This window comes from Anolis sagrei, chromosome 2 (genome assembly GCF_037176765.1).
Source record: "Anolis sagrei isolate rAnoSag1 chromosome 2, rAnoSag1.mat, whole genome shotgun sequence".
Taxonomy (NCBI): domain Eukaryota; kingdom Metazoa; phylum Chordata; class Lepidosauria; order Squamata; family Dactyloidae; genus Anolis; species Anolis sagrei.
In genome coordinates, this window is record NC_090022.1 from 66,270,340 (window position 1) to 66,286,105 (window position 15,766).

A 15,766-nucleotide genomic window follows, 5' to 3' on the forward strand; every position below is an offset into this window, starting at 1 on the left:
ATCAGTGTAACAAGTTGTCCTGAACTCTTGCCTCTGCACTTCACTACCACCTCCATCTTCTTATATCACTGAAACAGCCAAACCTTTTATTTTGTATTATTTCCCCCATCACACTACCCTTCACAGCGTTCTGTGGGCTCGATTGGCTGGTTCTACAAATGTAACCAAAGTATATGGTGCAACACCCACACATGGAATACTATTCATATTGCCAATCAACCCCTCTTAAGAAGAGTATCATAGTGCTTGGTAAAGGTTCATAAAAACATGCCAAATTATCCCTTGGGGGAAAGCTAATATTTTGAGAGGAGTTGTGGGCATAGGATTCAAGGATTCTAAGGCATGGTTAAAACATGGGATGGTACACAGTCACCAGGTAATAACTAAGAATTACACTGGTGATGCCACATGGACCTTCACAGCGATTTCCTATTTCCTGTAAAGTGAAGGACCTCAAAAAAGAAAGCAGTGATTTTTTTTCTTCTGCCCTGTTTGCAAGAAACACACCAAGAGGAGGAGGAATCATACCCAGGAACCTCTGACAGAACTATGAAAGGAGAAAGAAGTAATGAAATCCAGGAGCTCATGTTATGAAATATGAGCCCCGAAAGCAATGTAAAAAGCTATAGCCATAATAAATATGGTTCAGGTTTAAGAACTGCTTTTACATGCATCATGATAGTATCTATTAGAGTGATTAAAATTATTTCTGAATTTTGTATTAGGGGTTTCCTTCACATTAACAAAAATAGAACATCACACATTTTCCTTCAAAACTTATATTTCAAAAGAAATATTGACAACTGGTTTTATAGTTCTCTGAGCTGGAAACAATAAAAACAAATTCCAGTAAATCCTATACATTCTTGTTAGTCTTGATGAGCAAGCTATATTTAGCTTAAACATTTAACCAGTGTCAAAATGTGCATGCAGTATTTGGTTTTAACAGAATATTTCTAGAATAAGAAAATTCAGCACAGACATAAATATAGCACAGTTTTTTAAAAGTATACAAAATTGCCTTCGGCAATATTTATTCTCATTATTAAAAGACAGAACATAAAACATTCTGTTTCACTGAAACTGTTAACATTAAAGCTTCAAACACTGAAAATGTGTGCTACTATCAGTCATCAATAGGGATATTTTTAGAACACACAGAATCAATCATTATAATTCTAGCAGAGGAAAGAGACGAAGGAGACATGCAGCATGAAATGAAAGGCAGTAAAGGCCTTTCAAGTAAAGATAATGGCACAAGCTCCTAGGCCTGACTCCTGCCATTCTAAAAGGTGATGCATTTTCCTGACAATTTTGAGGATTCAATATCCATAAATAATTTGGAATCCTCTAATGCTGGAAATGTAGCTTTCTAATTCCAAATACTGCAGGAAATGTACGTGCCAAAATAGGAAAATAATGAGTTTTTTGTTCCAAATGTAACTAAATGCCTAAGAAAGCCAAAATATTCTCATCTACACTCAATGAATTCCACAAATACAAATAAAGACTGCCAAAACAGGCCTAAGTTGTCAGAACAGGTCTTAGATTGCGTTCTGAGTAACTCATATTGATTCTGTTATTATGATGCCCAGCATTACAGCAATAGTATCTAAAGTTAGAACTATTAAAAGATAAGATGAGGTGGACAAAGTAGCCATGTTTGAAAAATGCACTGAATTATTTATGATGGTGAAAACCCAATGTGATTGGAATTAGCATCACAGAACTTACTCTAACAGCAGGAAGGGACACAAAATGTTTTTAGTTTCATGAGAGCTGCCAGAGAGGTACCCTATTGGCCAGTCACATTTAACCCCACTATGGGACAAAGTCAACCCCCCCACACACACACACACACACACACAGAGACATTCTTTTTTCCTCTTCTTGCTTATTCTCTTCAGCCAGCATTGCTTATAAAGTTAATTGCAATTTCCCTTGTTTTGCAAAACCACCAGGACTCACCTATAATCTATGATTTGCCATACTTGTACCCCGCCCTTCTCTACCCTGACAGGGGGACTCAAGGTGGCTTACAATGACACAACGCCATGCGTCAACATAATCACCTAAACATTTCAAAAATTGCAACATACTAAACAGAATTAAAACAGATTTTAAAAGTTAAAAACTTAAAAAACACAGCATCCAAGTTCATGGTCTGAGTCCACTCCAAGGTCAATTGCACAAGGAGAACATCACACATTCAATTCAAAAATACTGCACAGCCTTAGTTTCCAAAGGCCTGCTCACAGAGGCCTAAAGGCTAATAGGGAGGGAGCTGCTCTGATATCACTAGGGAGGGAGTTCCACAACCGAGGGACCACCACTGAGAGGAACCTGTCTCTCATCCCCACCAGCCACACTTGTGAGGCCAGCAGGACCGAGAGCAGGGCCTCCCCAGAAGATCTTAAACTACATGCTGATTCGTAGGGGACAATATGTTCAGACAAGTAGCCTGAGCCAGAACCATTTAGAGCTTTATAGGCTAAAGCTAGCACTTTGAAATGTGTGGCCATTGAATAATGTGACCATTGCCTTAGAAATACATGCAACATCATATGAAGCACCTTCAGCATTACTAGCCACTACTGACATGTTGGACCCTTGACAATTCATGTCACACATCTCAGAAAAGATATTGCCAAGTGAAGTACATTCAATCAATTTCTAGCCATGTAGGCTATCCCAAATGGAGCCTCCATATTTCAGGGCCAATATCTCATAGGACCTCCAAATTTTTGAGGGAAGTTGCTTCACCATATCTTGATTGTGAGCTTCCAGAAACAGCTGCCTGGCTATTGTTGCATCTGAATTCTTCCACATAGCTTGGAAGAATTACCTGTTGGAGTATAGAAGCCATGGGCAAACCTTGGCCCTCCAGGTATTTTGGACTTCAACTCTCAGAATTCCTATAGCTACCAAAATACTTCAGCTGACAGTGAGAAATTCCAGATGTAGTCCATGATATATTATGTTTTCATTCTCTATATATATGAATACACAGATCTGCTATAGTTTAGCACAATAGATGTATGTTAAGTGTGGGTCAAAATATGCATTACATTAATTACTAAGTATTTCACACTTTCTATTATGTTTCTTTAAAATAAGCAGCCCAATGCTATATTAAATTAGTTTATTTCTTTTTCTAGTCACTTCACTAGCAAGGCATAGAAAGAAAGAACCTCCTACCAGTGTTGTTGATCATGATCATGTTCTTCCTTTGGAAATAAGAAAAAGGGAAACATCTTCTGAGTTTGACCCTCTGTTGCAGATTTGGAAGAAATGTGCCAGGGGAGAGGGAGCTAGTCCATCATGCAACCTTAGCGATTATCCTATGATATAGGACCTTTGTAAATAGCACAACAGGTATCTTGAACTTCATGACTATCCTTCACTTTTGCAGTCAATAATGTTTGTCACATTATATAAATAAACATATGTGAATAAATAAGGCAACACAGCAATCCCTCCACATTTGCATGCTTGACTTTTGTGGATGTGATCATTGAGGGGTTTGATTCTAAAGTTCTCTCTATGAATGTCTAGGTCCTCCTGTGCAACTTCTTCTGGCAGGTGACCATATAGCCACACTGGAGGATCCAAAGATTCCTAGTGAGAACATCTCTCTGGGAATGTCTAGGTCCTCCAGTGCAACATCTTCTGAAAGTTGACCATGGAGTCACACTGGAGGATCTAGATTCCTAGAGAGAGCATCTTCCAATAAGATTCTATTGTCATCTTCTAGCAGTTTTTCAACAGACTTATGCCAGAGAACCTAAAGATTCTTAGAGAGGGGTTCTCTCAGGTAAACAAAATAGCATTTTTTTTTCATTTTTGCTTTTTACTTTCATGGTGAATATGGAGGGCTGACTGTGATTTATTTGCTCAGTATTTCACAAGGCAGAGAGGGCTGACACATACAGAAATAGTAATAACAAAAATATGATGGGATAGCCTTGAGAGTTGCACCTCTGCCCAATTCATCAAGGAGAATTATGTCAACGGATCCGTTTACTGTTTGCCACTAAAGCCAATCCATCCATTAGCTAAACTTGGGCATACCATTCAAGTGGAGTAGATTGTTAATTATTGGTTAATTTATTCCAGTCATTTCCCCTGCCACTGCAACTTTTGTAAAAGAAGCTTCAAAGCGGGTGAACTTTAATTCTAGAGCAGTAAAACAATACAACACATAATAAACCCAATGTTAGAATACGATAGGCAACACAAACACACAAGCACAAGCCGTTCCTCTGGGTTTTCTGCCCTGGGCAACAAAATGACTTGGCCCATCTGCGTGTCATTTTGTTCAAGATGCACTTCATTTTGTGTGTTTAAGAAAGCACTGGTGAAGAGTGGTACATAACAAGTTTATTTCGGCAGGAATAGAAAACATCCTTCGAGGGAGAACATTAATTGATATCATTCTTTGTTCATAGTCACCTATATGCTTTTTTTCTCCTTCCCACTGATTATTTCTATAAAGGAAAAGCATCACATTTAACCCAGCAGTAGAGGGAGAGGGAAAGGGACAAACTGCCAACCTGCGTACAAAACAAAGAGGAAATACAGCAAGCAACAAAAGTCATGTATCCCCTTCATGAAATAAAAACCGTTTCCCAATCCAATAGTATAAAATATTTTATTGTAATTTATTTTATTAATTATTGAAAGCATTTTAAAACAAGCATTGCCTTTCTCAAAATAACTGAAACTAGTGTATTTTTATCCTTACTGGATCCTGGTAGTTTGTAAGAGCGACTGGACCAAACTCAACCACTGAGCGTCATTGCTGAGCAGGAATTGGGAAGTGTTTCCTCAGGTCTGAATTAATACAATCTTCTGGAAGCCAATGGACCACCAGACCCACATGACAACAGTGGTAATGTCCAAGAGAAACTCAGGATGATTAAGAAACATAACTCACTGATTCCATAACGGGCCCCTTTTTAAAATCCTACCTAATTGTAGATTACTTTTGGGAGCCCTGGTAGTTTAGTCAGATGACTGATGTTGGTGAGGTCAATGGGTTTTTTTTCTCTCAAACAGGGACCCAAGTTGGCTTACAAAAATTAAAACTAATACTGAGAAATATACATAAAAATCCCATTAAAACATACAAAAGTGTATTGTTAAAATGTAATTAAATTATCCACAGAATTAAAATCTTTTAAACAAATGCATTGAAAAGATTATTTTAAAGCCTTTTGGAATAGAAAAGTGTTGCTGGCAATCAGAAGGGCAGCCAAGAGAGCAAAATTCCAGCCTCCAAAAATAGGGAGTTTCAAAGTCCAGGAATAGCCACCGACAAACGCTTCCTATTAGATATGCTTTCTAAGGGGGGTATCACATTGTTGAATGAGTGTGGTTTGACACCACTTTAAGTACCATAGCTCAATGCTATGGAATTCTGGGAGTTGTGGTTTCCTGAGGCACCAGGCCACTTTGGCAGAGAAGACTAAAGATTTTGTACATGGCATTGAACCATGGCAAGTACAGTGGTATCAAATTGCATTAATTCTAGAGTGTAGATGTACCTTATGAGAAGAACCTCCTCAGCCTGAGTATACACTTCTCCTAAGATATAAAGTAGTCACTGTGTCATCTAAAGCAAGGAGTGCAATGACTTTCCAGTTGGCAATAGAAATTTATAAGGAAATTCATCATAATCTGACCCAACTAGAGACAAAGCTGTTCTGTTCTGAGACTCCAACCCTCACTCAGCAGTTATCTGTTTGTACAGCCTTGGGCAAGGCAGAGTCTACCCCACCCCCATTTCACTATCAGTAAGTTGAAAAACAATACACACATAATAGCAGATCAATGTAAGCACAAATAAAAATTGCACAGCATGCTACGCAGTATTAAGTGGCATGCAAATGCAAATGTAATTTGTTGCCATAGTTCCCAATGCTAGATAAGGAGTAAAATGTAGAATTATGTTGCCCAATTAATGTTTCTCTTTGAATTCAGTGAAAGAAAGGACCATTTTCTCTTATTCAGAGGCTGCCAGTTGGCCTCCTCCTCCCACCCAAAAGTGAGTTGTACCTTACGTCTTCTTATTGCACCAGCCATCACTTTTGGAAGCTTAGGTGTCAACCCACAACACTTTCCAAAGCAAAACACAATATCTTCCATTTACTTGAAGAGGTTAATTACAATTTTGCTTCTTCCAATTCTTAGTTGACATATTCCATCACCATTTAATACTAAATGCTAAATTATTTCCTACCTCTGGCTGATACACGTGTATTAAATTGCAAACATAGGCTAACAATGTGGTCCTTTCCTACAGAATCCTGCAATGTATAGTTTGCCAAGGTACCTAAAAGTCTCTAGCACAGTCTGCTAACTGCAGTGTCAGAAATCTATTGCAAAGACCCTTAAGTGCGACATGAAACTACAAGTCCCAGATTTTTCATACCAGAGAACCATGGCAGTTAAAGTAGTGTCACAAGACTATAACTGTATAGTGTTGGTATGCCCCAATGCTTATGTTTTTGTCATGTGACAGGCATACCTCAATTCGCAAAGCTTATGACAGTGAAGCACTTTTTCACAAAGACTGTTATTTGCCTATACCCTTTCCTCCTCATCCTCTGCCTAGCCGTATTTTTAGCAGCATCACCTCTAGGAAAGAGAGTTAGAGAACCACAGGCCTCGAGAATCAGGTTGCAGTAATACTTCTGCAGCAAATAACAGGATTCCCTTCTATCTAATCCTGTTGCAGCTGTATTTGCCTACACTACAGAAACAGTGTGAACAACAGCTGCTGCCAGAATTTTGCATGAACAGCAAAACAGAGACAATATCTCACTTTTTTAAAAGCATCTACAGGTTGGCCACCAAAGTGAAAATCATAAAACTAGAGACTAGTGAAAGAAAAAGTAGTCTCTGGATGCATTTTGGATGAAGAAGCCATCAAACAGTCTAAATTAAATATGTTGAACCGCTCTTCTTTTTTTGTGGCTCAGGAACTTTTCCCGTTTTTTTCCACGTTAGTTCTATCTCCAGCACCACATTTTCGGTTAAAGAAGAAATGCCCCAGAAACATATACTTCACTAACTGCATTCAGTAGAATCTTGCACAAGGTTACTCGAAAGAAGCCCAATCAGTGCTTACTGTACCTATTTCAATTTGGACTTTTAAACTACTAGCTTCTTATAAAAATATATTTTTAAAAAATATTTTAAAATGTAAAATGTAATTAAATCTAATGAAAAATGGTCTCAGATGTCTGAAAGCAAAACTATACAGATATGAAGCATGTATATACATTTTGCCTCCTCGGGCGTAACCTTCCCACTTCACCTGTCTCCTTCCCATAATGGTTTCTTGATCTGATGAAGAAATCTCATAAATTAGACATCATAGCATAATGTGATCTATGCAAATGTAATGCACTTCCTTTAAACAGGTCTAAGTGGGGACTGCAATTCTGAGGCCTGAACTGGCCAAGAATAAAATTTATGATGACTATGACCTTTGTGATACTAATTCTGCCTTTCTGCCACATCCTATGCCTATTTTCCCGATATGTTGCTTCAAATGTGCACTTATGACCGTAATGAGTAGCCTCTTATTCATTCCATGTTTGTATTTTTTTTAAAAAAAATTACTCATTGTGACTGCAGAACCCATGTTTTGCACATGTCTTAAAATGTTTAGCCCAGTACAACCACTACAACCGCAGAACATTTCCCTATCTATGCAGTATACAGAAAAATGTAATGCTATAGTATACTTTCTCATGCAAGAAATATGCTTGATCATATATCCTTAGAATACAATTCACCAATCCTTCAAATATGTACAGTGTGTTATAGTCTTGAATTTAGTGCTAAAAATACTTCATTTTACACCAAATCAAATATTTTTGCAATATATTGCACATTTTAGGTTGGTGAGGAGAACCGAGAGCTTAGCAGATGCAGCTTAGCCACACTTCTCCTCAGCCCAGCCAACAAGTCCAAACATCGGGAATGATGACAACTGTAGTTCAGTTGCATTTGAAGAACCATGGATCCCCCACTTCTGCAGTACAATTAGCATTTCTTCTATATGGTACCTTATGAGACATCCCAAACAAACCTGAACCAATGTTTATAAAACACCTGGCATTTACATGAAGGTTTGAGACATTCAAAGCATTTTGCATATATCATCTCAATATACTTTACAACAGTCCTGTAGGGATGGTACATTCATCATATCCAACCTGCAGATAAGGAGGTGAGGCTGAAAGACTGGTGGCTTGCTAAGGCCACCTAGTGAACTCAAAGCAGAACTGAGTCTGAAATTGGGGACTTTTTTCTATCGCATCCTTAGACACTATGCTACACCTGAAGGAGCACTATACAGCTTGCAGCACACTATGCAGCACCAGTATGCTATCTGCACACAAGGATACTGATGTGCCCACCTTTAAAATATTTAAATATTTGCATAACTTGCAGCTACACAACATCTAAAGACAGGTGACAATCCTTACCATGCACACACAAAATCATGCATACACAAAATAATGTTCTATTAGACTCAGCCATATCCCAGATAAAATATGTGCAGGACCAAGTTGCAAAGTATTGCTATCTTGGGGTCTAAAAAAGAAATAATAATAATACAATTGCCAAAGATGCTGCAAGAAACTTTGCAATGGAAGTCTAAATTCACAAATAACACTGAAGTTGTGCATTTTCTCTTCAAAGTGAAGTCCCTTCCATTCTATGGGAATATCCTTTTACATAAATATAAATAGACTTAGAATATTGCAACTTAAACCCTTAACAAAGATAGTCAAGAAGCGGTTATACTGAACGCAGTTAAACTTACTCCCTCGCCCTTAGTTTTCTGAAGTTTTTGCTTCAGATCCCCCCCCCCCAACAAAGATTTATTTATTTATTTATTTAAAGTGAACCTAGGCATTTTCAGCCAGGCTTTCCTTTTCAAGGGCTTGGCAAACATGCTCTGGCAATTAACATATTTCCCTGTTCATAAAATGGGAATTTGAGAAGCCCATAAGTCTGTTGCCTAAGAAGGTATTCCTTGCCAGTTAAAGATAAAAGCAGAGATTATGCAACTTTCACTGCAAGGGACTTCTGTAGGGTTAATCGCTTGCCACATCATCTCAGCACTGCTAGGTATGGGCAGATGGATTCAGATTTAGTAAGCTATATGACTGTCCAATTTAACTACATGCATAAATATCAGGTCCTGGGGTTTTACTGCAATGTAATGAGCCTTAGATCAAGGTTGGAATGCACTTGCAAGGTCATGTCTCCTTAATAACATCCCATCAGACTGCAAAATAATTATAGCACTAGTATGAAGACAAAGGAGACGCTTGGAATTCTGAACATAAGGACAAATCTGATGGAGACGAAGAAAATGCTTGATCAGCTTTTGGTAAAGAACACAGCATAATAAGTGGTCGTGACTAAAGAGAGGTGGGGAGGGGGAGTGGGTAAAATAGATCTAACACAATTTAGCTTGCTCGGCCTTTTAGCATATATGATTTCCAGGTTTGTATTACAGAAAGCTGCAAATGAGGTCAGGGTGATAGGGAAATTGCTTAATATTTTTTTCTAGACGCACGTTAAAACTTATGAGGGGAAAAAACGCATGTAAAATCATTTTCCTGCAAGCATTTGAAAAAGCATAGCCTGTGACTTCATATCATGTGTGAACATTCTCATGGACAGCTAATAGAAACCCCTCAAATACTGCATCAATAAACACACATGGAGCCTTTTTATGTACATAAGTGACAGAAGACGCCAACCATTTTCCTTTGGGAGGGCTGAGGGTCTCTTCTGTGGAAATGTAAGTATATTTAACTGTGATGTGCTGGGTCAAAATCAATTCTCCACAGGGATACAGGCACAAAGAAAATAGAATGATGCTGCATGACTATGTATCACCTCCCTTGAACCCTTCGCTTCTTGTGCTATTTGCAACCCTCCGTTCCTTTTTCCCAGCACCTCCAGGCAAATAGGCAACCTGTTTTTTTCAGGTAGCCATTCAGACCCAAAATGAAAGAAAGGCAAGGTGAACAAAGTGAGCAATGAAACACAACCAAAAGCCTGCTGGGGACCCAAGTCTTGCAGTTATTTGTAGAATAGGTAGGAGAGTGAACAATCACCCATATGGATGACCTTGTTCCAAATGGAAAAACTGCTCCTGGAAACCTCCTGCCACAGAACAATCTGTACATATTCTACAGCAGATCTATACATTCTCAGCTTGCAATAAACAGGAGGGTTCAATTCTTACATCATGCACCATCCCTATCTTTTTCCACTTATTCACAAATAAATTTGCATCCAGAAGGAAAGGCATGAGATCTGTATATAAGCATCCCATTTAACATCCTAATTCACTATAATGCTGACTTTAGCTTTTAATGTCATAAGTGTGGATGTGTAATTGAAAGGTCAAATTAATTGAAGACCTTACTGCACTAAAGTCTTTTAAATTCATGCCAACACCTACTCTACTGGAGGGAATTCCCAGTTTTCTTGCAAAGCAGGATGTTTCTGCAGTTGTTGTAGGTTTTTCAGGCTATATGGCCATGTTCTAGAAGCATTATCTCCTGACGATTCTCCTGCATCAATGGCAAGCATCCTCAGAGGCTGTGAGGTCTGTTGGAAACTAGGAAAAGCCTTTGACAATACATAGGATGTTTCTAGTTTCTTTTCTTTTCATGTCAAAAACTTCACTACTTATTTACCGGAATTGACAATGTGCTCAACAGTCCCACCTCAGTTAATAATCTTATTAAGTAATAAATAGGGATGTGAGTTGTAAATGCAACCGGTCAAGTTTGCTCAGGACGACCAAAAGTCAGTAAATCAAAGCGTAGGGAAAAGGCTTGAGTGCTGCCTGGTACAAACCAGATGGATGATGGGTCACTTCTTAAACCAGAGATCAGATGCCTCTGATCTCTCTGTACAAAAAGGGGAGGGAATTCCTGCACTGTTATGATGTTTGTCAGAGCAAGACACTGTGCATGAAACAGGCACAGATTCATCATGCGCTCTCTGCATGCATGCCATTTGGGGAAATTCTTCGGAAGTGTTTCAGGCATCTAAGGGGACAGTTTTATTTGAGATGCATCATGCCTCCCCTACAAAAAAAAAATGCTCAGAGCACCTTCCTAACTCAGCTGCACATTCTCACTTGCAGGGATGCGATCATTTTGTAGGTCAGGCTTGCCCTGAGTTGGAAACTACAAAGTAAATACCCTCCTGTTACAGACACACTGCTGCAATATTGGTGGTTTTTTGAAAGTTAGGACTGATAAACTCTCGATGCATGTTTGCAGATTGTCACACTTCTCCTCTGAAAAAAAAGCCAAGCTAACCCTAATCTGACAATACGGCAATAAATAGAATATCTCGTGCATTTTCTTTAGGTGGAATCTCTTCCTTTTAAAAGGGGGGGGGGGGTGGGCACTGCAAAACAGGTACAACGCTGCAAATGGGGTCCATCTCTATGTGTGTACCATTGGTTTGCTTTTCTGGCTGCAGCAGTTTTGTATGAGGAGGAAGAAGAAGCAGCATCGCTTCTTCCTCCTAACACAAAATATGATGCCAAAGTTGAAGGAAAAGCTCGTGCATCCTTCTGCTTTCCCAAACGAACCCCACACCGTCCACCCCTCCCTCCCTCCCAAAGTACCAAACAATCTCAAAATAGACAAAATAAATCAACTCAGAAGGGGTTGGGGGAAGGGAAAGGGAGAGAGACTGTAAAGCCATGGAGCTCCCCAGCCAGCATGCCTGGGGATGGGCTGTGCCTCTACTTACTTGGCTCAGGGAGCATCCCCCAAATGTCCCCCAGTGAGTGCAAGGGCAGGCGTTGGAATCAGTGCTGGGCATCTGTCAGGGCGGGCGGGCTCAGGCGAGGAGCTACATTACAACCAGAGTCCCTCTGCAGACTGTACCATCCCGGCCGAGCAGGTGGGGGGGAGGCGCCGGGCTCTCCGCGAGGGCATCTTGCGGGAAGGAACAGAGAGCAGAGAAGGGAGGAAGGCAGGGAGGAAGGCAAGCAAGCAAGCAAGGAAGGAAGAGGAGAGCCGCAATCTTCTCCCTTCTCCTCCTCCTCCTCCTCCTCCTCCTCCGCCGCCTGCCCGGGGACGGTGGAGGGCTTTGCGTCGCAGACAGCCGGCGGAGGAGGGCCAGCAACGCGGCGGAGGGGGCACGGAAAGGAGGCTGTGTGCTTTCCCTCTCACTCCCTCCCCTTCCCCTTCCCCTTCCTCCTCCTCCTCCTCTTCCTCCTCCTCCTCCTCCTCGCCAGGAGAATGGACTGAACCACCATGTTGTTGTTTGTGGATCTAATGCTTCCCTTGGGAGAATGACAAAAACGGAAGATGGCAAAGTACCAGGGAAATGCCACTTATGGGAGAAACCTTCAAGGACAAGGACTGTCAAGTCCTATCACGATCAGAGGGGGGAGGGAAGGGGGGAGGGAGGGAAGGAAGAAGGGAGGATGAGGGGAGAAAGAGGGAAGGAGAGAAAGGACGAGGAGGAAGGCGCGCGTGTGCGAGAGGGAGACACCGCCGGTGCCCAGCTCGGCATCCTCTCTCCAGAAGGGAGAGCTGCCACAAAGATGCAAAGAGGATGGGTGTCAGCCTGCTCTGCTCCTGCTGCTGCCGTGTTTGGGGCTCAGAAGGTGTACCCAGTGTTTGCATTTCAGTGCCAACTTCCTTCGACTAAAAAGAGTTTCCCCTCCAAAAGTAATGTTTTAGAACTAAATAGAAATAAGTTGGGTATGGGTATACTATTGTCATAATAATCATAATCATAATCACAATCATCGAACTACAAAGACTCTGGCACAAGGTGGTCCCAGTGGTGATTGGCACACTGGGTGCAGTGCCTAAAGACCTTGGCCTGCACTTAAACACAATCGGTGCTGACAAAATTACCATCTGCCAGCTGCAGAAGGCTACCTTACTGGGATCTGCACGCATTATTTGCTGATACATCACACAGTCCTAGACACTTGGGAAGTGTCCGACGTGTAATCCAATTCAACAGCCAGTAGAGTGTCTGCTGTGAACTCATCTTGTTGTGTTTCAAATAATAATAACTTTACTTATACCCCGCCACCATCTCCCCAAGGAGACTCGGGCCAAGCCCAACAATACTATAATATTGTCGGGCCAAGTCCAACAATACTATGGTACAACGGGCTGCAGCCAGGTTACTAACCGGTGCCTCTTACAGGAAGCAGTCAACCCTCCTGTTTAAGGAGCTCCACTGGCTGCCATTCATTTTCTGGTCCCAATTCAAGGTGCGGGTTCTTACCTACAAAGCCCTGAACAGTTTGGGACCCGCCTACCTGCATGACCGCATTTCCGTGTACCAACCCACAAGATCTCTTCAATCATCTGGAGAGGCCTTTCTCGTGCTCCCACCTCCTTCACAGGCGCGATTGGTGGGGACAAGGGAGAGGGCCTTCTTGGTAGTGGCCCCTTGACTCTGGATTTCACTCCCTAAGGACATCAGACATGCCCCAACATTGGCAGTCTTTAGGAGGAGTCTGAAAACGTGGTTGTTCCAGTGTGCCTTCCCAGAATAAAGAAAACTCTTAGCAATATGTCCTCAAATGCACTTTAATATTGATTTAGGGTTGTCTGCGTGCTCTCATCTTTCCTTAAAAACCCTATCCTAGTTTACCCTACCTTATTCATGCCCAGCATTTTAAATTTTAACTATTACATTTGGCCCGGCCATAGGTTTTTAAATGCTGTATGTTATTGTTATTGTTATTGTTTATTGCTTATTGTGTATTTTTTGTTTTTGAGTTTTATTTTAACTGTTCTGTATTGATTATTTGTTATCACTTTTGTTCATTGATGTGCTGTGGGCTTGGCTTCATGTAAGCCGCACCGAGTCCCTTGGGGAGATGGTAGCAGGGTACAAATAAAGTTTTATTATTATTATTATTATATAATATATAATACTATAATAAATAATATAGTATATTGTATATACATATAATATTTATAATGTTATAATGTAATATTTATTTATTTATTATTTTATTTATTTATTTATTTATTTCGAGGTTTTATATACCGACCCTCTCTTCAAAGAGGGATTCGGACCAGTTCACAACATGTGTTAACATACAAAGAATATACAATAACAACACAATGCCACTTCATTACACGATTAAAATATCAGCACCATACACATTAAAACATTATCATCACAGTTAAAAGAGCCAAATCATCCAACACCATCACAATCCCATTCATCATCCTCCTTTCATGTGGGCAAAGAATTAATACAATTTAATACTAGTAATATTAATACAATATTATAATTATAATTATATATTTACATCACATGTAATATTACTAATAATATTACAATATAATGGTATAGTGCAATATAGTAATATATAATACTGATATTGTACTATGCTAATAATATAATATATAGTATGAAAATATATCTTGTAAGCTGCTCTGAGTCCCTTTCGGGGTGAGATGGCGGCATATAAATGCCTTAAATGAATAAATAATACAATACATCACTAAATCAACACAGGAACAAAATAAAGGAAAAAATACAATAAAAAATCATTATAAATAACATATCAGCAATAAAACAAAACATTTAAGAACACAAGGATCCAACACTGTGGGCAGGGCCAAATCTAATAGATTAAAAATTTAAAACACTGGGTGTGAACAGCAGTAAAATGAATCTAAACAAGGGTTTTTAGAGTAAAGTAGGGTTGAGTGCCTCAACAAGTAGAATAAAGTGCTTCAGAGGACATTTTGCAGATAATTGGTCAGAACAGTGAATTAATGTTCTTTTATTCAGGGAAGGCACAATGGAACAACCATTTTTAAGCTCCTCCTAAAGACTGCCAATGTGGGGGCTTGCCTAATATCCTTGGGGAACGAGTTCCAGAGTTGAGCGGCCACCACAGAAAAAGCCCTCTCCCTCATCCCCACCAATCGCACCTGCGAAGGGGGTGGGAGCAAGAGCAGGGCCTCTTGGGACGATCGAAGAGATCACGTGAGTTCGTAGACAGAAATGCGATCACACAGGTAGGCAGGTCCCAAACCATTCAAGGCTTTGTAGGTAAGAACCTGCACCTTGAATTGGAACCAGAAAATGAACGGCAGCCAGTGGAACTTCTTAAACAGGGGGGTTGACCTCTCCCTGTAATTCGCTCCAGTTAGTAGTCTGGCAATCCTCCCCATAAATTAAACTAAAATGATCTAAATGCGTAGAATCATAGAGTTGGAAGAGAGCTCATGGGCCATCCAGTCCAACCCCCTGCCAAGAAGCAGGGAAATCACATTCAAAGCACCCCCAACAGATGGTCACCCAGCCTCTGTTTAAAAGCCTCAAAAGAAGGAGCCTCCACCACACCAAGAGTTCCACTGCTGAACAGCTCTCACAGTTAGGAAATTCTTCCTAGAGTTCAGGTGGAATCTCCTTTCCTGCAGTTTGAAGCCATTGTTCCACGTCTTCACGGCAGCAGAAAACAAGCTTGCTCCCTCCTCCCTATGACTTTCCCTCACATATTTATACATGGCTATCATGTCTCCTCTCAGCCTTCTCTTCTGCAGGCTAAACATGCCCCGATTTTTAAGCCACTCCTCATAGGGCTTGCTCTCCAGACCCTTGATCATTTTATTCGCCCTCCTCTGGATACAGTCCAGCTTATCAATATCTCTCCTCAATTGTGGTGCCCAGAACTGGACACAATATTCCAGGTGTTGTCTAACCA

At 40.4% G+C, this 15,766-nt stretch overlaps 1 protein-coding gene across 17 annotated transcripts in view; it reads right to left on the reverse strand.

Moving 5' to 3' along the window:
- The window catches only part of ATP2B2 (ATPase plasma membrane Ca2+ transporting 2), a 572,092-nt gene that overhangs the window by 267,739 nt on the left and 288,587 nt on the right, over positions 1-15,766 (reverse strand). For 6 of the 17 annotated variants that reach the window (XM_060765926.2, XM_060765924.2, XM_067463586.1 and 3 more), the window contains exon 1: positions 11,815-12,228. The exons of 7 other annotated variants lie outside the window; for them this stretch is intronic. The gene's annotated coding sequence lies outside the window, so the exon portion shown is untranslated. Of the gene's footprint in view, positions 1-11,814; positions 12,230-15,766 lie in introns of those variants that run through there. 4 more of the 17 variants (XM_060765928.2, XM_060765925.2, XM_060765929.2 and 1 more) reach the window with 1 other exon arrangement.